At 49.8% G+C, this 27,427-nt stretch overlaps 1 protein-coding gene across 2 annotated transcripts in view; it reads right to left on the bottom strand.

Annotated features, from left to right (window-relative positions):
- Positions 1–27,427, bottom strand: part of LOC147737129 (uncharacterized) — a 205,968-nt gene that overhangs the window by 158,385 nt on the left and 20,156 nt on the right. For both annotated transcript variants that reach the window (XM_086964935.1, XM_086965020.1), the window contains exon 2: positions 1,081–1,131. The gene's annotated coding sequence lies outside the window, so the exon portion shown is untranslated. The remainder of the gene's footprint in view (positions 1–1,080; positions 1,132–27,427) is intronic.

Raw genomic sequence — 27,427 nt, 5'->3', positions numbered from 1 at the left:
GGGCTTATGACCCTGCCCACCCCCTGGAATTGGGTATTGTCGCTTTCGTACTTTTCCTTGCCTCTTTACCCTTTCTTAGTGTTTCTTTAGGTTGTTATCTTATAGGTTTATTGTTACCGTATTATAAAATTAAACCTGATACGATTTTTCAACCTGTACTGTGTACACCATATATCCGTCTCTTATAATGCTGCCTAGCCTCTGGGATGTAAGGCTGAATAGCTGTGTGCCTTGACTTTCAAATAAAGGTTTTCCAAAAAAAAAAAAAAACAATCCGTGCAACAACATAGAGCGCAAGATAACTGTTATTATTCCAGCAGAACAAAGTGCCATTCCTAATGTGTACGTCATTTAAAAGACAAACCCAGAAAAATGTATGGTCAGTGTTGTTCTTCTGCCAGTTAAAAGACAATCTCCGTTAATGTGCCAGGAAACAATACACTATGAGAAATCCTACTCTATGGCAGGGTGCTACTGCCACTGTATTGCAGGTTACTTCCAACATAATCTGATTTATACATACATACTGCAGGGTGCTGCCAGCTATCGGGTCTGCACACAGCAGACTGGAGCCACTCAGGAAGGAGGTAAGCTCTTCATTTCATCTTAAGCCCTTAGGTTACATTCACAGCCTGATGGGTCCGGAGAACTTTATCCGCGCTCTAACTACACCGAGCAGATGGACTTAGCCCTTCATAGGCTGTGTTGTGTGCTGGGTGATGCCTGACATCTTATTATCGTTGGCGGGAGGATGAAGCTCTGATAGGAGCTACTACAAGAAGAGCAGAGAAACAGGACCACAGATCCCCACAGAGCGATAACTGCCCAGAAGCTGAAGAAAGAACTCTGGAACAGCAAACCTCCTCCACCCTGGAGATTCTCCAGGATAAGCAAATGATGGTAATGAAATGCAAACTGCAGCATTAAGGTCACACACTACAACATCTTTCCCTTTAAAATGAAGATAACAGCCTACAATAAAAAACTAAAGAAAAAGCAACAAAACTAGAAAATACATTTCCAAATGCTGCAAAAGAGATACAGTTAATACAAATGAACAATATTAAACTTTGTTGGTACCTTAGTAATGTGCTTACTTCTTGGCTTCACTCCATCTGCAGCAATAACGCTCTGAAAGGAGAAATTACTGCTGTGAGTCTCAGAGTCTTCAGTGTTACTGGTCTCAGTCATGAAGACTGCGGTGTCGGAAGATAACTTTCTTTTATTTGGCTTTATAGTTCCCACAGTCACGCTTTTAGCAGACACGCTACTGTCAGCAGCATCATAACTTCAGGCAGATCAGCAAAGAAGATATCACCACTCACATTGGGTGAACAGACTCGCCTCTGCTACATACATCCACTCTGTTCTCAAATTTGCTTGGGGCTGTCAAAATGCAAAGAGCTGCAATATATTCCTCACACTTTCCTGACTACCTTGTTTTAAAAAGGGATGACATTCAAGCGTGATTCTTGGTTCATCTGCAAGCTGATTTTTGTAGAGGTTCTATTGCTACACAATACTATTCCCATATTCCAGTTTGTACACAGGGTGTTTCAACCCTGGTAGGTTATCAACTGCCTGTTTTGCAGATATTTCAGATAGTTTCTGTTAGAAACTGAATTATTATTTGCGGTAGATGAGGAACAATCAAAACCATTGTGAGAGTGAACTTTCAAAGCCATTCAATTAACCTAGGATCAACCCCCTGGTACCTAAGCACCAAACAGGCAGGCTTAACTTAAGGTAATATGTAAAATATTTATGCAGAAACCAAAAAAGTAAAAGTCAAAATGCAAAACAATAAAAACCCAAACCGAAATAGAAAAATTAAAGTAAAATGTATTGAACAAAATGACACTAAAATGACAAAATCCAATAAGGGGAATGAGATATGAACTGTAACGCTGTAAGAATCACAAGGTGCCAATGGATGAGGGGCCCAGGCATGGATTAGTCTCTGGAGCTGACTGCCAAGTCAGAGGAAACCGGAGACCATGGCCTGCAAGCACATAGTACAGGAATTAGCCACAGTGGTCCAAGAAGACATCTAGGGCCAGATGTAGGTAATCCGATTTTACCGATTCTAAAATACCGAATTTTACCGAATCGGTATTTTAGAATTGGTAAATGGTATGTAGAAAAAAAAACCGGTAAAAAATACCGATTCGGTAAAATTCGGTATCGGACAATCGGGAAATACCCAATCGGTATTTACCGATTATGTATTTACCGATTCTGTATTCACCGATTCTGTATTTACCGACCGAATCGGTAAATACCGATTCGGAAAGCAAACAAAAGTGAAACTTGAGTAGGCAGCCAATCAGGTGCTACCCCCCTCCCTACCAGAAAGTGGCTACACAGGCAGCTGCAACTAATTAGAAGCTTCTGGAAAGGCAGTTGGAGCTGAGCTGAGTCACTGAGCAGCAGAAAGGGTTTGGTGCACTTTTAAAACTGCAAAATGTCAAGCAGCAAAGATAAAGAGCAGCCTGAGAGAAGGGGAAAACTCAAATTCAGCAGCATGGAGTTGAAGGTCCTTTTGGAGGAGGTGGTGAAGGTGCACCACAAACTGTTTGGCAGGCAGTCCCTCACTGTGGCAGAATCTGCCAAAAGAAAAATCTGGCTGGACATTTTGGACAAAGTAAATGCAGTTGGGGTGACCACCAGAGACACAGAGGACCTGAAAAAACGATTTTATGACCTCAGGAGCCAAACAAAAAAGAAATTGGCAGAACATCACAAGCAGGCATCAACAAGCATTTGCAATGCAATGGTCTCGGCATCATTAAAGGTAGAGCTATTGGCATTGCTCATGACATTTTTTTTCTTTAAATCAAAAATAAAACTCTGCCCTCACCACTCTGCACTCACCACTCTGCACTCACCACTCACCACCACTCTGCACTCACCACCACTCTGCACTCACCACTCTGCACTCACCACTCACCACCACTCTGCACTCACCACCACTCTGCACTCACCACTCTGCACTCACCACTCACCACTCTGCACTCACCACTCTGCACTCACCACCACTCTGCACTCACCACCACTCTGCACTCACCACTCACCACTCTGCACTCACCACTCACCACTCTGCACTCACCACTCACCACTCTGCACTCACCACCACTCTGCACTCACCACCACTCTGCACTCACCACCACTCTGCACTCACCACCACTCTGCACTCACCACCACTCTGCACTCACCACTCTGCACTCACCACTCTGCACTCACCACTCTGCACTCACCACTCTGCACTCACCACCACTCTGCACTCACCACCACTCTGCCCTCACCACTCTGCCCTCACCACTCTGCCCTCACCACTCTGCACTCACCACCACTCTGCACTCACCACCACTCTGCCCTCACCACTCTGCCCTCACCACTCTGCACTCACCACCACTCTGCCCTCACCACTCTGCCCTCACCACTCGGCACTCACCACCATTCTGCACTCACCACTCTGCACTCACCACTCACCACTCTGCACTCACCACCACTCTGCACTCACCACCATTCTGCACTCACCACTCTGCACTCACCACTCACCACTCTGCACTCACCACTCACCACTCTGCACTCACCACTCACCACTCTGCACTCACCACTCACCACTCTGCACTCACCACTCACCACTCTGCACTCACCACCACTCTGCACTCACCACCACTCTGCACTCACCACTCTGCACTCACCACTCTGCACTCACCACTCTGCACTCACCACTCTGCACTCACCACTCACCACTCTGCCCTCACCACTCACCACTCTGCCCTCACCACTCTGCACCACTCACCACTCTGCACCACTCACCACTCTGCACCACTCACCACTCTGCACTCACCACTCTGCACTCACCACTCTGCACTCACCACTCTGCACCCACCACTCTGCACTCACCACTCTGAACTCACCACTCTGCACTCACCACTCTGCACTCACCACCACTCTGCACTCACCACCACTCTGCACTCACCACCACTCTGCACTCACCACTCTGCACTCACCACTCTGCACTCACCACTCTGCACTCACCACCACTCTGCACTCACCACCACTCTGCACTCACCACTCTGCCGTCACCACTCTGCCCTCACCACTCTGCACTCACCACCACTCTGCACTCACCACCACTCTGCCCTCACCACTCTTCCCTCACCACTCTGCACTCACCACCACTCTGCCCTCACCACTCTGCCCTCACCACTCTGCACTCACCACCACTCTGCACTCACCACCATTCTGCACTCACCACTCACCACTCTGCACTCACCACTCACCACTCTGCACTCACCACCACTCTGCACTCACCACCATTCTGCACTCACCACTCACCACTCTGCACTCACCACTCACCACTCTGCACTCACCACTCTGCACTCACCACCACTCTGCACTCACCACCACTCTGCACTCACCACCACTCTGCCCTCACCACTCTGCACTCACCACCACTCTGCCCTCACCACTCTGCCCTCACCACTCTGCACTCACCACCCCTCTGCACTCACCACCATTCTGCACTCACCACTCACCACTCTGCACTCACCACTCACCACTCTGCACTCACCACTCTGCACTCACCACCACTCTGCACTCACCACCACTCTGCACTCACCACCACTCTGCACTCACAACCACTCTGCACTCACCACTCTGCACTCACCACTCTGCCCTCACCACTCTGCCCTCACCACTCTGCACCACTCACCACTCTGCACCACTCACCACTCTGCACTCACCACTCTGCACTCACCACTCTGCACTCACCACTCTGCACTCACCACTCTGCACCACTCACCACTCTGCACTCACCACTCTGCACTCACCACTCTGAACTCACCACTCTGCACTCACCACCACTCTGCACTCACCACCACTCTGCACTCACCACCACTCTGCACTCACCACTCTGCACTCACCACTCTGCCCTCACCACTCTGCCCTCACCACTCTGCCCTCACCACTCTGCCCTCACCACTCTGCCCTCACCACCACTCTGCACTCACCACCACTCTGCACTCACCACCACTCTGCACTCACCACCACTCTGCACTCACCACTCTGCCCTCACCACTCTGCCCTCACCACTCTGCCCTCACCACTCTGCACTCACCACTCACCACCACCAAGCATTGACAAACCCAATACCTTATGTAGACGAGACCTATTGGCTTTTCCAATGCTTGTTTTTAACTCTGTGGTCGCGTCCTTCTGAATATGTTTGAATATAAACGTTCACATTCTATCGCACGTTGGCTTGAGGGCTGTTGGAATTCACTGTATGCTTTAATCCAAAATGTTGATGCGGGTTCAACGAGAGAGAGACAGAATTTGGCAGTACGGCAAGCGATTTTCTTGCATGAGTTCAATCAATGGGTGATGTAAACAAAGCGTCTTTCATCAGTGTCCATTTTGAGAACTAACAGCGAATCCCTGGAACGTTGCCTGTGTTGTATTTGTGTTGTACAAAAGGGGATGATTGCATACTCAACCATTCATAATTTAAACATGTAAATTGTTGGCAGATGAAACACGGGTGCATACAACTGCTGAGCTTTGCTTAGCAAGGAGTTATGGTAACTTTGTTCTTAGAATGAAGCAGGAGCAGGATGCTCCGGGCAGAATTGTAAGCATTAATTTAAATCCTGTTTAAACACCGTTAGGTGAGGGCTTGGAAAACCTATTAATCAGCTATTGAATACAATTGCATTTATGGTATTTATTGCATTTCATTGAACTCGCGGCCGCCCCGGAAGTCAGGCACGGTCGCCTGTGACGGGGGCGGGGCCACGTTCACACCGGAAGAGGAGGCAGGCGGAGTCGTAGCGTCTCGCGGCCCGGGGCTCCTGTGAGCGGTGTAGAGCCCCGGGGCCGCGCCAGCAGGAGGTTGGGCGCCGCGTGCTGAGGTAAGGTAAGTTCTGGAGCGCGATTGGTGCACTTGTGTGTGTGTATGCTCGTGTGTGTGTGTGTATGTATGTGCGTGACGGTGACGGCGGGGGAGGGGGAGGGGGGGCCTCGGTGCACTTGTGTGTGTGCGCGCGTGTGTGTATGAGTCAGGGGTGGTGTCTCTGTATGTATGTATGTGCGTGCGTGCATGGGCGCGTGTGTGTGTGTATGCGCATGCGTGTGGGGTGCTTGCGCTTCCCAGGAGACAGCGCCTGGCCACAGCGCGCGTTCCAGTTACAAATCGCCTGGAAGGATGCGCGTGGCCAGGACTGTCTCCTGGGAATGATAGTCGCTGACATAAGATCTCGACGGAGACGCGCTTCCGCGCGTCTTTTAGCCGAGACCTAAAAACCGGTGAAGGCAAGAACCCAGCACCTCCCCTCACTGACCACTCACATTGGGTGAACAGACTACCCTCTGCTATATACATCCACTCTGTTCTCAAATTTGCTTAGGGCTGTCAAAATGCAAAGAGCTGCAATATATTTCTCACACTTTCCTGGCTATCTTGTTTGAAAAAGGTGTGACATTCAAGCGTGATTCTTGGTTCATCTGCAAGCTGAATTTTTTTAGAGGTTCTATTGCCACACAATACTAGTCCCATATTCCAGTTTGTCCATAGGGTGTTTCAACCCTGGTAGGTTATCAACTGCAGTTTTGATTTCAGTTTTAATTTCAGATCGTTTCTGTAAGAAACTGAATTATTATTTGCGGTAGATGAGGAACAATCACAACCGTTGTCAGAGTGAACTTTCAAAGCCATTCAATTAACCTAGGATGAACCCCCTGGTACCTAAGCACCGAACAGGCAGGCTTAACTTAAGGTAATATGTAAAATATTTATGCAGAAACCAAAAAGGTAAAAGTCAAAATGCAAAACAATAAAAACCCAAACCGAAATAGAAAAATTAAAGTAAAATGTATTGAACAAAATGACACTAAAATGACAAAATCCAATAAGGGGAATGAGATATGAACTGTAACGCTGTAAGAATCACAAGGTGCCAATGGATGAGGGGCCCAGGCATGGATTAGTCTCTGGAGCTGACTGCCAAGTCAGAGGAAACCGGAGACCATGGCCTGCAAGCACATAGTACAGGAATTAGCCGTAGAAGTCAAAGAAGACATCTAGGACCAGATGTAGGTAATCCGATTTTACCGATTCTAAAATACCGAATTTTACCGAATCGATATTTTAGAATTGGTAAATGGTATGTAGAAAAAAAAAATCGGTAAAAAATACCGATTCGGTAAAATTCGGTATCGGACAATCGGAAAATACCCAATAGGTATTTACCGATTATGTATTTACCGATTCTGTATTCACCGATTCTGTATTTACCGACTGAATCGGTAAATACCGATTCGGAAAGCAAACAAAAGTGAAACTTGAGTAGGCAGCCAATCAGGTGCTACCCCCCTCCCTACCAGGAAGTGGCTACACAGGCAGCTGCAACTAATTAGAAGCTTCTGGAAAGGCAGTTGGAGCTGAGCTGAGTCACTGAGCAGCAGAAAGGGTTTGGTGCACTTTTAAAACTGCAAAATGTCAAGCAGCAAAGATAAAGAGCAGCCTGAGAGGAGGGGAAAACTCAAATTCAGCAGCATGGAGTTGAAGGTCCTTGTGGAGGAGGTGGTGAAGGTGCACCACAAACTGTTTGGCAGGCAGTCCCTCACTGTGGCAGAATCTGCCAAAAGAAAAATCTGGCTGGACATTTTGGACAAAGTAAATGCAGTTGGGGTGACCACCAGAGACACAGAGGACCTGAAAAAACGATTTTATGACCTCAGGAGCCAAACAAAAAAGAAATTGGCAGAACATCACAAGCAGGCATCAAAAACCGGTGAAGGCAAGAACCCAGCACCCCCCCTCACTGACCACTCCCATTGGGTGAACAGACTCGCCTCTGCTACATACATCCACTCTGTTCTCAAATTTGCTTAGGGCTGTCAAAATGCAAAGAGCTGCAATATATTTCTCACACTTTCCTGGCTATCTTGTTTGAAAAAGGTGTGACATTCAAGCGTGATTCTTGGTTCATCTGCAAGCTGAATTTTTTTAGAGGTTCTATTGCCACACAATACTAGTCCCATATTCCAGTTTGTCCACAGGGTGTTTCAATCCTGGTAGGTTATCAATTGCAGTTTTGCAGATAATTTCAGATCGTTTCTGTAAGAAACTGAATTATTATTTGCGGTAGATGAGGAACAATCACAACCGTTGTCAGAGTGAACTTTCAAAGCCATTCAATTAACCTAGGATGAACCCCCTGGTACCTAAGCACCGAACAGGCAGGCTTAACTTAAGGTAATATGTAAAATATTTATGCAGAAACCAAAAAGGTAAAAGTCAAAATGCAAAACAATAAAAACCCAAACCGAAATAGAAAAATTAAAAGTAAAATGTATTGAACAAAATGACACTAAAATGACAAAATCCAATAAGGGGAAAGAGATATGAACAGTAACGCTGTAAGAATCACAAGGTGACGATGGATGAGAAGCCCGGGCATGGATTCGTCTCTCTGAAGCTGACTGCCAAGTCAGAGGAAACCGGAGGCCATTGTCGAAGGAGACATTCCCCCATGATGACACTGTGAACAACTGAGAGACAGATAAGTGACATTGGCATGGCTGGGTGGGCGGCGAAGAAGTCTGCGGGGAGCGTAGAGACACGGGAGTGTAGAGACACAGGGAACTGGCCACACACGTTCCCAACTATTCCGTCTTCCAAGGACGCGCACGCACGAATGGCGGGCCCTGGACAATTTGAGGTTAATGGGTTTCTAAGTTGGGGTTAGGGAGGAGAGGGTGGAGAACTGGTATGCAGATGCTCCCTCCCTGGCGGGCAGGAAGATACCAACGCTCCTGTTCGCAGACGATACCCTGCTGATTTCGAAATCCCCGACGGGCCTCCAAACCCTGTTAACGAGGTTCCAGGGCTTTTGTGACGCAAGGGGCTTGGCTATCAACATCAGTAAAACCAAGTTCCTTGTGCTGAATCCCCCCAGGAAGACAGTCCACCCGCCATCTTTAGACTCAGTTCCACTAGAAAGGGTTAGGGAATTTGATTACCTAGGAATCAGACTTTGTGATTCCATGAGTTGGAAGGCGCACCACCAAAAAATCATCTTGACACATAGGAGGGTTACGGGCGCCCTCCTAAAAGAACATCGCGCCTCATCCCTGAAACCCATTGGGGTGATACTTGATATCTACAAGGCAAAAGCTGTGAGTGCGGCATTGTATGGGGCTGAGTTGTGGGGTACCCAGAAATTTGATACTCTATCCCATCTGGAGAACAAGTTCCACAAAGATCTAATGAGGCTCCCCCACAGCTCTCCCACTCTACCTCTACTACTTGATACAGGAACACGATCCATAGCCGATCAGGCCAAGTTACGTCCCCTCCTTCTGTGGGCCCGTATATGGAATGTCCCTGAACTTTCAAGTTATGCGGATGCACTAAGCGAACTTCTCTCAACCCCGGGTTGGCATAAGATCGGTTGGCTCCTGGGAATAAAGCGCCTTCTTTGCGATTTAGGCCTGGATGACGCTTGGGCCAATAGATCTTCACCACCCAAACAGCTGTTAAAGAAAATATTCTGGATGTGGGTGGATAATGAGAGAGTGACTCATTCGAATCTGTGCAGATCCGCTGAAGAGTTTGTGGCTATCAAATGCGGTCCTTTTAGAGAACCCTACCTTGATGTGATTTTGAATCCAGTAGACAGGGCGTTGTATTTTAAATTTAGGGTTGGGGTTTTGCCTTTAGGCACAAGGACAGCTAAATGGAAACCACCTTGGCAAACCATAGAAACTTGCCCTTTCTGTGCGACCAGGGAGGAATCCATTCCCCATTTGATGTTCGAATGCCCAGCCTATGCTGCTCCTCGTCGCAGATGGTTGAAACCGCTCTGCACGAGGCTGGGCACTCGGTCACACTCGGAGGCCCTACAGCTGTTAAGATCAGACCCTCACCCACTGCTTGCTTGTGGCCTGGCAAAATTCTTGGGGTGGGCTTGGAGGATAAGAACCGCAAGGAGAATGATCCTCCAGTAAGGGTGCCAACTTACACTTTATTGGCCCGGCTGTTTATTGCTGTGTCCCTTTTCTTTTATTTTTTCCAAAGATGATAATTACGTGTTTGTATAAATGTTTTTAGAATGGATGTTACTTACCATGTTGTATATTTTACATTGTCCTTTTGAGATCTGTCAGTTTTGATGGCCAAATTGTATAACTGCTTTTATGTTCACATTGATTTTTATTGTAATGCTTTTATGAAATGAAATATTTCGAAATAAAGCTATACAACAACAACAACAAGAGAACTGGTATGCAGGTTAAAGGCGTTGAAGAGAGGATCAAAGCGCAATGGAGGCTGGGCAGACGTTGGGAGCTCAGGGGGAAGAGGGATCACAGGGACCCAAATACTGGCCAATGCTGGTGCACTCACTATGACACAGTATTTCCCAGCCCACACTGAAAATTCTCTATCTCAATGAGAGAGGTCTCAACAATCCCAATAAAAGGAGGTCCATCCTTTCCTACCTGGGTAACATGGAGGCAGACGTGTGCCTCCTCCAGGAGACACAGCTCCTCTCCAAAGATTGGCATAGAATGAGGTCACGGCTCTTTCCCCAGCAGTTCTTTTCATCTACCCTGGATAAGAAGGTGGGTGGCTATTTTAGTAGCCAAATATTTTAAGGGGACATTGGGGGAAAAGGTGGCCGAAATCAAAGAGGTTGATGGGAGCAGGGCCATCGATAGTGTAGGTGTTGGTATGAGTATTTTAGATGCCGAAATTGTGTCGCAAACCGCCAGAGTTACAGCTCCCGCAATCACACTTCACCCGATAGACGATAAATCCAGGGGCTGCCTCAATTTCCTATAGATAGAAATGGGTCCTCCCCTCTCCCCACCCCCCTATACCAATAACCATTTCAAATACCAACCCCGCCAGGGATGGTGCTAATAGGTTAAACAGGCCCAGGGGCTCGAATCAGAACAGGTTGTCTAGTACCTCGTGCATTAATCAGGGGTGGGGAATTCCTATCTCCCGACGCCCGAGACATCTAGATTTCCTAGGAGTGCAAGAGGTTTTAATTTGTATTTTGTCCAAAGGACAAGTAGACAGTTTTATGGTAATCCGATACACAGCTGTTCAACCCTGTAGGTCACAGCCAGTTAATAAGTTGCTCTGAGCAGTTTATTGGCAGTGAAAGGGTTAATGCAAAAGCTGTTGCCTGCACTCGTGTGGCTTCTAGGCCCTTTCCTGGTCCTTTTATTTTCCTCAAGCATGAGACAAACATCCAGCTTCTGCAGCTCCAGTACACTAACAGCAATGGCATGTAAGAGGCTGCCTTAGCTGCCTCTTGGCCCCTTGCTCTGACTTGAACTGTCTGATCCCTGCCTTGTATGCTCTGCTCCACTCCTGGGCCTCATAGGGCCCCAATATCCCTGCTCATCTTAAACTCACTTTGCTTTCCCTTCTCATGCAACCCCTCCTTTGCACTTTGCCTTTCCTATAGACCTTATGTTACACCCGGTGCCTGAACCTGCTAACCCCACCCCCACCCTCTGCCGCCCTCTCGGACATCCCTGCCCTGCTCACCTTGGCCTCTCATATCTTTCATCATCGAGGGCTTACATTCAAACTCATTAGTTTCCCCATGAGGCTTTCTTGCAGGCTGAAGGCCACCCCCCAATTCTGTCCTTGCATTAGGCCTCTCATCTCACTTTGTGTCTCCACCAGAGGCATTGTGAACACACCGCAGTAGCAACTACAGCAGCTGTGGAGTTCTTGATGGGCCTCTTCAGTATGCAGGTCCGCAGACAAAGGCCCATAATGGCCCTGAAAGGGCGGGTGGGTGGGTGAGTGAGTGAAAGGTTGGATGAACAGAAGCATGGATGAATGAGTGAAAGTGTGAATGGATAGCTGCATGCATGAATAAGTGAAAGAGTGGATGAATACGTTCACAAGTGGATGATAAATGCATAAATTAATGAGTTAAAGGGTGAATGGATAGATGCATGAATGAATGAAAGGCTGGATGGATAGATGGATGAATGAGTGAAGTCAAAGGGTGAATGGATAGATGCGTGGATGAATGAGTAAAAGGATGGATGTGTGAAAGAATAGTAGGTTAAGTGCAAGGGTAAATGAAGGGATGGGTGAGTGGATGGATGGGTTGAAAGTGGATTCATGAGTGAAAGGATGGATGGCTTATTGAAAGGGTGGATTAATGGGTGAGAGATAGAGTAGATGAATGGATGGCTGAGTGGGTAGGGGGATGGGTGGGTGTAAGGGTTGATGGATAGATTGATGGATGGATGGGTGGGTGGAGAGTTGAGTGTAGAGGTGGATGGAGGGATTAGGGAAAGGGTGGATGGATATATGAGCAAAACGGAAGATGAATGGGGTGAAAGGGTGGATGGATGAGCGAAAGCATAAATGGAGGAAGTGAAAGGGTAGGTGGAGTGATGAGTGGAAAGGAGGATGGAGGGAGTGAATAGATGGTGTGAATGGAGGGATGAGTGAAAGGGTGGATGAATATGAGTGAAAAGGAGGATGTGTGGGGTGAAAGGATGGATGGATGAGCAAAAGGATGGATGAGTGAAAGGAAGGTGGGATGGATCAGTTTGATTGATAGGTTTGGAGATGGAAGGATAGCTTTGAACAGGGGCTTCGTAAACGCCCCGCTTTAGTAGCAACAGTAGAGGTGGAGCTCTTGATGGGCCTCTTCTGTCTGCTGCTCGGCAGACAAACACTCGTAATTAATGTGAAAGGGTGTGAGTGAAAGGATGGGTGGATGTGTGGGTGAAAGGATGAGGGAGTGTAAGTGTGGCTAGATGGATGAATGAATTGGCGACAGTGATGGTTGAGTGACGGGATGGTGAATGGACAATGGATGTTATAATGAAGGAAAGGGTGAATGAGTGGATGGGTTACAGGGCGTAAGGATTAGAGAGCGAAAGGAAGTATGAGTGTAAAGGATAAATGGATGGATGAGTGGAAGGATGGATTGATGGATGGGTAGAAGGGTGGGTGGATGGATGAGTGAAAGGAAGGATGGATGGATGGATGAGTGAAAGGAAGGATGGATGGATGGATGAGTGAAAGGGAGGGTGGATAGATGAAGTGAAAGGGTGGGTGTATGGATAAGCAGATGGATGAATGGTTGAAATGGATAGGTTTTAGATAGATGGGTAGGTTTGGATATGGGTGAGCGGATGGACTGACGGATAAACAGATGGACGAACAGATTGGTAAAAGGCTAATGGATGAAAGAATGAATGGGTGACAATGTAATGGTGAAATGCTAGATATCAGTGGGTGAAAGGATGAATGGATAGATGCTTAGATGGAAGAGACAAGAGAGCTATTCTGGAAAGGATTCCAATGACTTTTTTTGCTTGCTTGGTGTAATAAGAACTTTGGATCAAAGTGGGGGGTAGTTTAATCTTCTGGTTACTCACTTGGCCTACACTATGCTCCTTTCTCTACCTGGGGATTATAAGGTAGTGTTTGCCAGCGTGTTCTTACTAGACCCCAGTATTTGGTCTCATAAAAGCTACATTGCCATAGAAATTCCTGGCACTGAAAAAAGAGCAGAATGCGGTCACACGCAATGAAGCCAGCTGATAGATAGGAAGAGATAGCATTTTAATAAAAACAAAAGGTCTTGGTCAACTCTGATTTAATTAGGGGCTCAAATGTTAAAGAAAGTCACAAAAGTTCACCTATGATATATGTCTTTGTATTAATGCAGATTTACATTTTTTTCAAGTCACATGAATTTCCATAAGTAGGCCAGGAAACCGTAGTCCTAGAAAATATTTGTGAATTGCATCTTAGCATGAGCAAATATGAATGTGCCCCAGAGGAAATCTGTTGAGTGTTTACAAGTTCACTTTTTCTCCAACCACATTTTTCCCAGCCCTGGAAGAAACTTTACTTCTGCCGTTGTCGGGGGTAAATTTCTGACTATTCTCAGTATGGGAAAGATTAGAGAAGAGCTGGTGAAAAACTGCAAAATTCAAATCCTTCTATAGTATTAGCCTGACATAACCAGAGAGGCTATTATCAGAGCTCTTCTGTAATGAGATTGCTGCCATTATTTGACGGCGCACTACGTGGCACCAAAGGGACAAGTGGATATTGTTACAAGACAAGTAGATTTATGAAGCTACTTGTCCCATGGACAAGTACATATTTCATTAAATTCCACACCCCTGATTAATGTTCCTGCCGGCCCAAGTATGAATGGCTAATTAAGATGTCCTGAGTCTGACGCCTGCTGCTTGCCCTTATGTGTTGGTGCTGGCAGGAGTACCTACTTTAAAGAGGGATCAGCAAGAGTCATGGGACCAGCTACGCAATAAATGTGCGGACTGGCTATCAAGGCATAGAAGCTTCCATGTGTAGGAAGGTGGATATCTGACTATTGTTACCCCCACCTTTTTGCCTGGTGTTTTGCTGGTTTTTCGACATAGTTGACCTGGGACCCTGCTATTCAGGGCCCCAGGCCCACTGCTCTCTCTGTAAAATGGATTCCATGTACCCTAGGTACATATCTAATTGGATACTGAGTCACCTTATCAGTCCCTGTACAGTGTCCCTTAGGTACCCAGGGCATAGGTGTACCCAGGGCCTACCAGGGGCGGCAGCATGTATTGTGCCACCCCTGGCTGGCCATCCAAATCTGACACAACTGGCTGCACGACAGCTGGGGCAAGGAGTGTAAACACCCTTTGCTTTAGATATAGTATCCCTATATCTAACCCTAAAATGGACACATGTATTCCTATCAGTCACTCCTATGGCAGGCCTTAACAATCCTGAAGGCAGAGTGCTTGGAATTATGTGAGATGGTGCTCTGGCATGAGCTGAGCCCGTTTGCAGCTTGCGGAACCAAGTCCTAATAGCTGTTCCATGATAACGCGTACCATATCCTCTTAAGTGCATTATAATCCTCCCGGTTATTTGCCAACGTTGGTATCTGTTAGACGGACCGGGAAGGTCGGCCGAGGATAAGGGGAGAGGTCTCCGGGGAGAGCCGTCTCCAGCGATCGTACAGACAAGTAACTTCCCCCCCACAGACGGACACCACACAAGGTTAAAGTTCAACGAGACTTTATAGGCAATTCTTTACGTTACGATGAAATGGTACAAGGAGGTCTGGACTCAGGGGTCCCCTCGATTCTGGTCTCTGGTTTGGGAAAAGGGTAGCGGGACAGTCTTATCACCAAAAGATGGAAATAGCTCTCAATCCTCGAGCTCGGCGTTCTAGATGATCGGGCCGCGGCGGAGCCAGCAGGTCCCGAGATGGACGAAGGAAGCGACGGTCCGCGGCGGAGCCAGCAGGTCCCGATGAAGATGACGGTTACAAACGGTCCGCGGCCACGCCAGCAGGTCCCGACGACGATGAAGGATATGAAGGTTGCAAAGGTTGCGGCAGCGCCAGCAGGCAAGACGATGGTGCACAAGACAGAGCTACGGCAGCGCCAGTAGTCCGTCCAGGATGAGTTCTTCTTTGCGTCTCTCGACTCCAAGATACAACTGCCTTCCTGCTCTGGAGCTGCCCCAGTTATAGGGCTGGTGTGCTTTGATGTCCGGACCCTCGCACTTGGAGGTCGGGAGGTCCGGGATGAGGGAGTCCAGACACCCAGCAGGGGGGTGGAGCCAGCGCCCGGGGAGGCGATGGGCGAGCGGCACTTGGCGGGGGAGAGCCATCGACACCTCTTTCTCCCATTGACTTGCCAAGTAGCCCGCTCACCTCCTGGGTGGATGGTGGTGCCGGGATGTCTGAGGCCGGGCCAGGCCCAGGGTTGAGGTCGATCGGGGGCCAGGCGGCCTCGTGGTGGAGTGTCCAAGATGGCGCCCCAGGATGGGCGCGCGGGCCGGCAGTGGATCGGACCCACGAGGTCGACATGCTCGAGGGCAGGGGTCCCTGAGGGGACGGAGGACGTGCAATGGTGGTGTGTGGTACCTGCGTGACCGGGCTCGGGCCTGGTCGGGCCGGGGGAGAGCGGCCTTTCCTGTGGCCTGTCCAACATGCGTCCCCCCCAGCTGAAGGCGGGGAGAGTTACCCATCCTCTTGGGGACTCTCCTCGTCGAGGCGGAAGAACCGGGACAGGCCATCCGCGTTGGCGTGATCTGGCCCAGGCCGGTGTTCAACTGTGAAGTCCATACCTTGTAGGGAGATGGACCAGCGTAGTAACTTTGGGTTTTCCCCCCGCATCTGCATCAGCCACTGCAGGGGTCGGTGGTCGGTCTGCACCCGAAAGTGTGTGCCAAAGAGGTAGGGCCGGAGCTTCTTGAGGGCCCATACCACAGCGAAGGCCTCCCTCTCTATGGTGCTCCAGCGTTGTTCCCGTGGTAGGAGTCGCCTGCTGATGAAGGCCACTGGTTGATCAAGGCCTTCGGTGTTCACTTGAGACAGGACTGCCCCAATGCCATGGTCGGAGGCATCCGTCTGGACGACGAACTCCCGGCTGTAGTCGGGGGCCTGGAGTACAGGGGCGGAACACATGGCGGCTTTCAATTGTTCAAATGCTGCTTGACACTCTGGGGTCCAGTTGACTTTCTTGGGTTGATTTTTTGACGTGAGTTCTGTGAGGGGCCCCACTATAGTACCATAGTCTTTCACTTGATTTTTTGTTCGGCCAGCTTAAGTTCAACGTCCATTTTGAGTCGGGCCATTTCCAGCTCGTGTAGTCGGGTTTTTTCTCTTTCCTGGATCTCGTCTTGCGAGAGACCCGTTCTTCGCCCTTCAGGGGCCGTGGTGGTTTTTGCTGCGGTGCTTTGATCGGGGGTTCCGGCAGCCCCGGTTTCTGCCCAAGATTCTAGGGCATGCTTAAAATCGTCTTTGGTACTTAGTCCGGTGGTAGCGATACCTAGTTCGATGCAGAATTGTTTTAGTTCACGATGGCTGTACTCGTCCAATTTCTCCATCTGGAACTTCTCGGTTGCTCCGCTTTCTTTAGTTGTCATCGTGATTTCGTCGTGGGGTGAGCTACTCTCTGTACGATTATGCGGTGATTCGGATCGCGCCGCTGGCCACCAATGTTAGACGGACCGGGAAGGTCGGCCGAGGATAAGGGGAGAGGTCTCCGGGGAGAGCCGTCTCCAGCGATCGTACAGACAAGTAACTTCCCCCCCACAGACGGACACCACACAAGGTTAAAGTTCAACGAGACTTTATAGGCAATTCTTTACGTTACGATGAAATGGTACAAGGAGGTCTGGACTCAGGGGTCCCCTCGATTCTGGTCTCTGGTTTGGGAAAAGGGTAGCGGGACAGTCTTATCACCAAAAGATGGAAATAGCTCTCAATCCTCGAGCTCGGCGTTCTAGATGATCGGGCCGCGGCGGAGCCAGCAGGTCCCGAGATGGACGAAGGAAGCGACGGTCCGCGGCGGAGCCAGCAGGTCCCGATGAAGATGACGGTTACAAACGGTCCGCGGCCACGCCAGCAGGTCCCGACGACGATGAAGGATATGAAGGTTGCAAAGGTTGCGGCAGCGCCAGCAGGCAAGACGATGGTGCACAAGACAGAGCTACGGCAGCGCCAGTAGTCCGTCCAGGATGAGTTCTTCTTTGCGTCTCTCGACTCCAAGATACAACTGCCTTCCTGCTCTGGAGCTGCCCCAGTTATAGGGCTGGTGTGCTTTGATGTCCGGACCCTCGCACTTGGAGGTCGGGAGGTCCGGGATGAGGGAGTCCAGACACCCAGCAGGGGGGTGGAGTCAGCGCCCGGGGAGGCGATGGGCGAGCGGCACTTGGCGGGGGAGAGCCATCGACACCTCTTTCTCCCATTGACTTGCCAAGTAGCCCGCTCACCTCCTGGGTGGATGGTGGTGCCGGGATGTCTGAGGCCGGGCCAGGCCCAGGGTTGAGGTCGATCGGGGGCCAGGCGGCCTCGTGGTGGAGTGTCCAAGATGGCGCCCCAGGATGGGCGCGCGGGCCGGCAGTGGATCGGACCCACGAGGTCGACATGCTCGAGGGCAGGGGTCCCTGAGGGGACGGAGGACGTGCAATGGTGGTGTGTGGTACCTGCGTGACCGGGCTCGGGCCTGGTCGGGCCGGGGGAGAGCGGCCTTTCCTGTGGCCTGTCCAACAGTATCGCTTTATCAAAACATGTCGAGTAAGGTGTCATACGAATTGGAATACTAAACCCTCGCCAATTCTGGCGACGGGGTTAGCATTCCACCCTTTTAGAGGGACACGACATGTATGTAACTGTGAACCCCGGTTAAAGTTAACTCGAGCCTCAGCATCACAAAATGGATGCTGCCACCACAGACACAAGTCTGACCTCCTGCTGCTGGGAGTCCTTCCAGCGAGGAGAGCTCGGACAAAGGGTTTCCTGTCAGGGGCGGTGCTAGCACCATCCCAGACAGGGTTTTGTGTATCCCAGGTAGGCAGGGCTGAGAGGAAGGTGACTGCAAGTGGCACCCCGGTGCTCACTGTGCATATGCCGGCTTAAACCAGTTCCAGGGGCACACCAGCCCCTGAGCTGGGGAAAGTCCGGACAAGGGAAAGGGGTGTAACCACCCCCCTCCTGGTCCCACCCATGGGCAGGACCTAGTCGCGTGCCAGCCCCTTTTTTTAGAATAAAGGTAGGAGCAGGCCCCCTTCCCAAATTAGATAATTCTGAATCTTGAACTACTTTCCACGAAAGGAACTCTTGACTTTTTCTGAAGACTCTCCCTTGTGGCTAAGGAGTAGCCACCCTGCACCCGCAGGCACCATCTAAGCATCGCGGTTTGCTGTAAGTCCATCCTCCGGACCAAGACTGCCCAGCTCGACGAGACCCGGATTCCCTGGCATCTCTGACCTCTACCTGCATCATCAGCCCAGCTGAGATTCGTGGGTGTGACGAGACCTAAGGGACCGACCATCTTCAAAACGGCACGACGCTTAACCAGCACGACCGCCGAGGGATCCTCGAGTGAGTGCTTTGGGGTTTGAGAAGCCCTAACCCTGAGCAGCTCCAGCACCGAAGTCCAGTCCCCCAGCATCCACGAGATCTGTGTGGGGCCCTTCTGCTCTTTGCTGCTCACCGCGTTGTCCGGTCACTTACCTGCTGGCTAGTGGCCCTCCTGACAACGTACCACGACGATTTCACCACTGGTCAGGTTGCTCCAGACTGGCCCTTGCTCCCTTCCAAAAGAGGAGCACCCCGGACCCTCCTGGTCCACTCCAGACACCATGTTGACTCCACCGCGTGGGCTTGCCTTTGCCAAGGCTTGTTGCTCCAATCCTGGTCCCAGCATCGCCGACAGCAGACACCTTCGTGGGACAGCTCGCACCTCCAGCCTGGTCGCCGACAACGCCTCCTGGTCCGAGGGACAGCAGAGTCCAGCGTCGCCCACTCACCTGGTCGAGGTGACTTCATCCGGTGCCATCCTGGTGCCCACACAATCACTGGCTAGTGATTAAGAACTGAGTCCCCTCTGCTTTCAGGTCATCGCTATCACCGATCCAGGCTTGGATCACTCCGAACATCTTCACTGGTCGCCTGCCAGCAACTTCTTCTTTCAGGCTCCATAGACTACTACGAGGATTCCCGACGTCTTTTGAACCCTATGCAGCCGCAGCCCCCGGGCTAGGTATCCCGAGCATTTTGGTGCTCCAACGTAGGTTCCCTATCTAAGTGTCCAGATCCTTTTTCGTTTTTAGTCTACCTAGTCGGATTCGTCCAATAACAGTAACTTAAGAAATACTAGCCTCCATAGACTTTGTCCCGCATCCCGCGTGAGAGTGCACACTCTGCACCCGATCTCCCTAGGCCTCCTGCTCCTAACCTTAGGGTTCAGTTGTGTAGTCCTAGCGATCCTGAAGCCTCTGGATCTTGTTACTTACCTGCTAGTATTTCGCATTCCACTTTTAGTGTATATGGTTTTTCGTGCCCCTCGGTCATTTGTGTAAATTGTGCGTCTTAAAGTATTTTTATAAGAGTTTTGTATTGTGCTTAGCTCCCTGACTCATAAAGAGTCCAGGGTTTTTGTGTTATAAATAAATATCCTTTCTTTTCATAACAACTTGTGTGGTGTCCTTTCACTTGGTGTTCAAGGGGTATATGTGATGGTATAACAGCTGGCTTAACACGCCCTCTAGAGTTTAGCCTAAAGACTGCTCTTGTCCATGCTACTAGGATAGCTGCTCTATAAGGTTGACTTACAACCAATCATCAATAAGGGTCGTTTGGTATGATACACAGTGATCACTAGAATAGTGATCACTATATATCAGGCCAACTTCTCACACCATGTACCCGAAATAAAGGATATTATTATGGCACGCAGGGTTGGGTGAGTCAGTGCATCTACAAAAAATATCGAAGTGGACAGTATTCTAATTAACTTTTGCAGACCTTCTTTGGTGAGACACCTACTAAGGGCTTGCTAATTCATTACACCTAATAGCACTAACACATGCGCACTACCCCTTGTTTATTTCTACAAACCAAGTCATGCTCCTTTCATGAACAATTCCTCTTGATTACTACTTCTAATGGGTTCGAGGCCTTGTCTGGATTAGAGACCCAAGACTGACTATCGACTTTTGGGGAAAATACTGATCCTGCTATTAGGTTACCTCATGCCCTGCCAGTAACTGAGTGTACTATTCCCACACCCCACTTATGCCCCCTATGCAAATGAAGGCCTCAGCAAGTTCAGACATCCGTATCTTAAGCGGGAATGTTGCAAGGTTGTACTCTAAACTTCACCAGCCAGACTGGGTACAACTTATTAAAGACCAAGATATCCTTTTATTTCAGGAAACATGGGCCACACAAGAATTGCATATTGAGGGGTTTGAATGCCATAATATCCTAGCAACAACCCCCAAGCAGGGTCGACCATTTAGGGGTTTATTAATCTGGGTCAATATTAAGACAGGGGGATGCATAAAAACTGTACATACAGATAACAATAGTTTTCTAGGCATATTATTTAATAGGGGAATTTCCTTTTGCATAATTAATTTTTATAACAATTATTTTCAATCTGTTCCAAATATGCATTTTATAAATTTGTTTAATTTTATTGCACCTATTGGAAAATCCAAAGACTCTTTCAATTCAGTAGGAATCTGTCTGGGGGCGATTTTAATGCTAAGCTATCTTACTCATGGTCAAGCGAATATTCACACAGCAGCAGACAAACATGCAATAGGGGTAGAGAGCTAATGGACCATTTGAACACCCATAACTTAATTAATGTTATGGAAATTGATGCAACTACAAAATATAATGCCCCCCCTGAACCGACATTCAGAGGGAGGGGCTGTTCATCTACAATGGATAATGTTTTTTTATCTCCCCCGCTTTAGATGCAAGCTTGCTTAAAGCCGAAATTATGGCCACAATCTTTGGGGACCATTACCCAATACAAGTAACGTTACAGATGTCTCTAGTTCCAACGCCTCAGACAGAATGTGGTGCTGGAGATCTATCACCGTCCATAGATAACCGCAGACTGGTATGGCGAGGCATTAATAACGCAGACCTATTCAGTTCTATGATTAGGGGAAACATGAATCTTATTAACATCTGCTTAGAGGCCCTGTTCCTCACCCAGTGGCTATCAGCGCCTTTACAGAACTCAGTGGAGCCATTAAATCCTTGCTGTCTAAACCCATTTGTACAGTACTGCACGAACCTAGATGGTTCAATCAGGAGTGCTCAATTGCCAACAGGAAGCTCCGAAAGGCCCTATCTCAAAGCCCTAGGTTTAATGATTTGGTCAAGTCTTTAAGGTTGACATATAAGCAGGCTATTGCTAATAGGAAGGAACAGTTATTAGGTGAGCACTGGGATGCGCTCATTAATGCTGCCAGCTTAAATAATGGGAATATATTTTGGACTACCATTAAAGAGTTAGGATCAATGGGACAACCGTTAACTCCCATCAGCTGCAACATAATGAGCGCTACCTGGGAAAGTCCCTTTTCCACTATTTACCAAGAGCCTGCTTTTGAATCCGACCCTTTTATGAAAAGGGTGGCACCTGGAGTCTCATTATCAATAAACGAGGTTGAGGAGGATAGACGTCAGAGTGCGGGCAATAAAACTCCAGGCCCTGAAGGGTTGCCCATCGATCTTATTAAATATAAACCAGATTTTTTGGCCCCTCTGCTGTTAAATATTTTTAATATTCTAACCAATGCCCCACTGCCTAAGACATGGTCTACTAGCACGATCGTTCCCATTTTTAAAAAGGGCGATTGCACACAACCTTGTTGCTGTAGACCGATCTCCCTCATAGATAACACCCTTAACATTTTAGGCAGAGTTTTATACACAAAAATGTTAACCTGGACAGAGGACAAAACGATTTTAGAACAATGCCAACTAGGTTTCAGGGGTAAAGTTGGCAAGAACAAGCAATGTCTTAATCTTAATTTGATCATAGGGAAGTACACTTTTGCACAGCACTCGCCACTTTAGTTAGCTTTTATGGACTTTTCCTCAGCTTTCGATTTTGTCAATAGGTCCAGTCTATATAGTTTATGTTGGAAGGGGGAGTCTCTAGTCGGCGCAGTGCGGCACTGGCGACAAGCAGGGACTCTCTCTTCCTGGTCAGGGCTGAGGGTTACCTTTAAGACAACCTCTGCTTACCCTCTAGGTAGTGTGGCTTAAGCAGTCTTAGGCTAATCTCTGGGGCACATGGGGTTAAACATTGGCAGTATTACACCATCACAACCAACCCACCACACAATGACACCAGACTGTATTTGTAAAAATATATATCTTTATATAAATTTCAAGCAGGCTTGTAAATACAGTTGTCAAACTTTCAATAGCGGGTCCAGTTTACTTAGTTTCAAGTTGCCACAGTTCTCTCTTAGCAATACGCAATCTTCTGGGCCTTCTGCCCGTGTTTCGAAAGGTTCAGTGTCTCGTAGTGCCTCAATGCGCGTTCCGCTGTCTCCGCTCGCTTCCGGGAGGAGATCGAGCCTCGGTTCTAGAGGCGGCTCGCGTTGGGAGCAGATAGCGCGGTGCGAGTGCGAGTTGCAGGATGCTCGCCCCGTGAGGATACAACACAGTACCTTTCCAGTCTTGTGGAGCGGGCGGCTTCTAGGGGCGGGGAGCTGTCTCACGTCGCGTTGCTTTTCCGGCGTCGCTGTTCGCTGCGGCTCTCAGCCGGGCAGGTCACGGGTCGTCCGGGGCGGCGATGTTCAGTGGCGGCAGGATCCTTCCTTCGTCGTTCGCTCCGACCCTGGAGTCGGCGGCTGTATGGTGGCGGCAAGTGGCAGTACGGTCCCCAAGTGCAGGACGTACCCAGCCAAGTGTCGGTTGCAGCTGTGCACTCACAGCTGAGCTGTCGGGCAGGGTACTGACCAGAGGGGGGTTCTCACCGGCGACTGTCCGTCTTCGCAAGTGGATTGACGGCTCGAGGCGCGGTCAATTCGGGAGCTTGGACCGGACGGGTCCTCCTTCACTTTGCTCTCGGGCTCCCGGTGCAGATGCGGTCACAGTGTTCGGGCCAGCGGCGGCTGGACCTCACTTTGCTCTCGCGGTTGCTTTGGGCCCCGGTCACGGTGCTTGGGGGGATGTCGATGCTTTGGAGTAGACTCCTCTGTCAGTACTGCGGCGATAAGCAGCACACACAGTCGCTTCCTTCAGGATGTAGCGCCCACTGGTCCTGGGGCGCTGGTCAGGGGGCAAGTTCAGCAGCAAGCCCTTGGAGATCTTTTAGCAGAGTTTGGCACAAAGTTTCATAAAGCAAAAGTCTTCTTGTAGTCTTTCCTTTTCCTCTCCTTCTGCAGCAAGGCACCAGACACAGGCAAGAGTCAGCACTCTTCCTTGTCCTTCCCGGTCCTTCTCGTCGGGCAGAGTTCCTTCTGTAGCCCAAACAGGATCTAATTTACAAGGAGCAGGGCTCCTTCTTTTATACTGCATTTCTTTTGTTCTTGCAGGCCAGGGGGGCCTTTGCATAGCCACTTTCAGTCCTTGAGTACTCTGGTGGGTGTAATCCGGCTTCTGCTTTCAGTGTGAGGGGCAGGCGCATCAGACGCCCCACAGGAGGTGGAGCCAGCATTGTGTGGACAGGGGCAGCCAGAAGTACCTTGTTGATGGGGCTCCGCCCTTCCTGGGCCAGGTGTCGGCTGAGTCATCAGTCGCTCCCTAGGAGGGTGGAGCCAGCATTGTGGTGGCAGAGCACAGCAAGATTCAGAGTCAAGAGCCACTCCTACCTCCCACTAAGGTGTAATCTGCGCATTCACCACCTGTCATCCCCCAGCCCTGTCACTCACACATCCCAGACAGTCAGATACACATACCAGCAGAGGCGGGCTGAAATGGTTAGGCAAGCAAATGCTAACTTTCTAAAAGTAGCATTTGCAAACACAGGATATTAAAATAACCTTTACTAAAAGAAATATTTCATTATTCTGAGTTCAGGCATACTAAACATGACTCTCTACCATGCTCCCTGAGCCTGCTGGGATTATAGAGTGTAATAATTCCAGCAGCCCATTCTGGCCTAACGGAAGCAGGTAGCCTTGCAATAGTGAAATACGAGGTCGGCAGTAATTCACTATTAGGACATGCCACGCACATCTGGGCATGTCCTACCTTACACCTACAATGCACCCTGCCCGTAGGCCTACCATAGGGGTGACTAATATGCAGTCAAGGGAAGGTTCAGGGGCTGGCGAGTGGGTGCACTTGCCCAGCCGGCATGACAGTACGAGACTGCACGCGGGGTCTGCAATGGCGGACCCCAGACACATCTTACGGCTGCTTCTGTGGGTGGCGCAACCAGCGCTGCAGGCCCACTAGCAGTAGTGGCATTCACAAGCCCCGGCACTCCTAGTGCACTTTACTAGGGACTAACAGTAAATCCACTGCACCAATCATGGACACCAATCACATGTACAATTTACAGTAGGGAGCACTTGCACTGCGGCACGGGTCGGCCGTGGCGCAGTGCCCTGAGTATCGGAAAACCAGCAAAACATCGGAGGCACACCAGCAAAAAGTGGAAGGGAAACTCACGCCAAGGTGGCAGGTCTAACACGTGTCCCCTCCAGCTGAAATGTGGGGGGAACTACCCTTCCCCAGGGAGTTCCACATCACTAAGGCAGAAAAATCTGGACAGACCATCAGCATTGGCGTGATCTGTGCCAGGGCGGTGTTCCACCGTAAAGTCCATACTCTGTAGAGAAATGGACCACCTCAACAGTTTCGGGTTCTCACCCCTCATTTGCATCAACCATCTGAGGGGCCTGTGGTCCGTCTGAACTCGGAAGTGAGACCCAAACAAGTAGGGTCTTAGCTTCTTCAGCGCCCAGACCACAGCAAATGCTTCACGCTCTATTGCACTCCACCTACTTTCCCGTGGAAGTAACCTCCTACTGATGAAGGCTACGGGTTGGTCAAAGCCCTCCTCAGTCATCTGTGAGAGAACAGCCCCTACACCATGCTCTGAAGCGTCTGTTTGCACTATGAATTCCTTGGAGAAATCAGGAGCCAGGAGCACGGGCGCCGTGCACATGGCAGTCTTCAGGGTGTCAAAAGCCTTCTGACAGGTGTCAGTCCAAATCACATTCCTGGGCTGCTTCTTCGAAGTCAGCTCTGTCAAGGGGGTCACAATTGTGCCATAGCCCTTGACAAACCTCCTGTAGTACCCAGTGAGCCCCAGGAAGGCTCTCACTGCAGTCTGGGTCTTGGGGGGTTCCCAAGCCAGGATGGTCTCAATTTTGGGTTGCAAGGGTGCCACCTTGCCACTCCCCACTTGGTGTCCCAAGTACACCACTGAGCCCTGCCCAATCTGGCACTTGCTTGCCTTGATTGTGAGGCCTGCTCTGCGCAGGGCCATCAACACTTCCCAGAGGTGTCGCCGGTGTTCTGGCCAGGTGCCACTGAACACCGCGATGTCATCCAGGTAGGCGGCACTGAACTCATCCAGCCCAGCCAACACCTGGTTGACCAATCTCTGAAAGGTGGCAGGGGCATTCTTCATTCCAAATGGCATAACCCGGAACTGGAAATGCCCATCTGGTGTAGAGAATGCTGACCTCTCCTTTGCCCCATCGGTCAAGGCGATCTGCCAGTACCCAGACGTTAAATCAAACGTGCTGAGGAACCGGGCAGCCCCTAGCCGATCAATGAGCTCATCAGCTCTGGGGATGGGGTGCGCGTCAGTCTTGGTGACTGAATTGAGTCCTCTGTAGTCCACACAGAACCGGAGTTCAGGTGTGGCTCCCGGCGCAGCAGCCTTTGGGACCAAGACCACGGGGCTGGACCAAGGACTGCTGGAAGACTCAACCACTCCAAGGGCAAGCATCTTGGAGACCTCCTCCTTGATGCAGGCCCTGACCCTGTCAGTCACTCTGTAAGCCTTATGCTTCACAGGTAAGCTGTCTCCTGTGTCCACATCATGGACGCACCAATCTGTGACACTAGGAACCAGGGAGAACAAATCTGGAAACTGCCCCAGCAACTGGCGGCAGTCTTCCTGTTGTTCAGGGGTCAGGGTGGGTGAGAGGTTAACTCCATCCACTGACCCGTCTTTCTCACAGGCCACTAAGAGGTCAGGAAGAGGCTCCGACTCCTCTTCCATTCCATCATCAGTTGCCAACAACATGCCCACTTCGGACCTTCTTAAGTGGGGCTTGAGGCGGTTGACATGTAGGACCCTCAAAGGGTTCCTGGGCGTCTTCATGTCCACCAAGTATGTCACTGGGCTCTTGCGCTCCACAACCTCAAATGGACCTGTCCACTTATCCTGAAAGGCACAGGGTTCCACTGGGGCCAGGACATACACCTCTTGTCCAGGCTGAAGCTCGACCAGAGTGGCATTCTGGTCATACCACCGCTTCATTTCCTCCTGGCTGGCTTCCAGATTTGCTTCGGCAAGTTGTCTGAAGCGCCTGGTATGGTTTCTGAAGGCCAGCATGTAGCTATATACATTCTGGGGAGGTTTCCTGGGAGATTGCTCCCAGCCTTCCTTTACCAAACTCAGTGGTCCTCTCACGGGGTGACCGTACAGCAGTTCAAAGGGGCTGAACCCTAGGGACTTCTGTGGTACCTCGCGATACGCAAAGAGTAGGCATGTTAAGAGGATGTCCCACTTACGCCTCATCGGACCTTCCAGGCCCATGATCATGCCTTTCAGGGTTCGGTTGAATCTCTCAACCAACCCGTTACCTTGGGGATGGTAAGGTGTGGTGAACTTGTAGGTTACACCACACTCTTGCCAAAGGGACTTCATATATTTGGATATGAAGTTGGTCCCCCTGTCGCTCACCACCCCTAGAGGGAATCCTACTCGTGAGAAAATACCCATCAGTGCACGCCCCACCACGGGGGCCGTCACTGTCCTCAGAGGGATGGCTTCAGGTTACCGGGTGGCATGATCCACCAAGACCAGGATGAACCTGTTGCCCATGGCTGTCTTGGGGTCCAGAGGCCCAACAATGTCAATACCCACTCGCTGGAATGGCGTA

This window comes from Lissotriton vulgaris, chromosome 1_1 (assembly GCF_964263255.1).
Source record: "Lissotriton vulgaris chromosome 1_1, aLisVul1.2, whole genome shotgun sequence".
In the NCBI taxonomy this organism is placed as follows: Eukaryota; Metazoa; Chordata; class Amphibia; order Caudata; family Salamandridae; genus Lissotriton; species Lissotriton vulgaris.
This window is presented reverse-complemented; position numbering and strand designations above follow the sequence as displayed.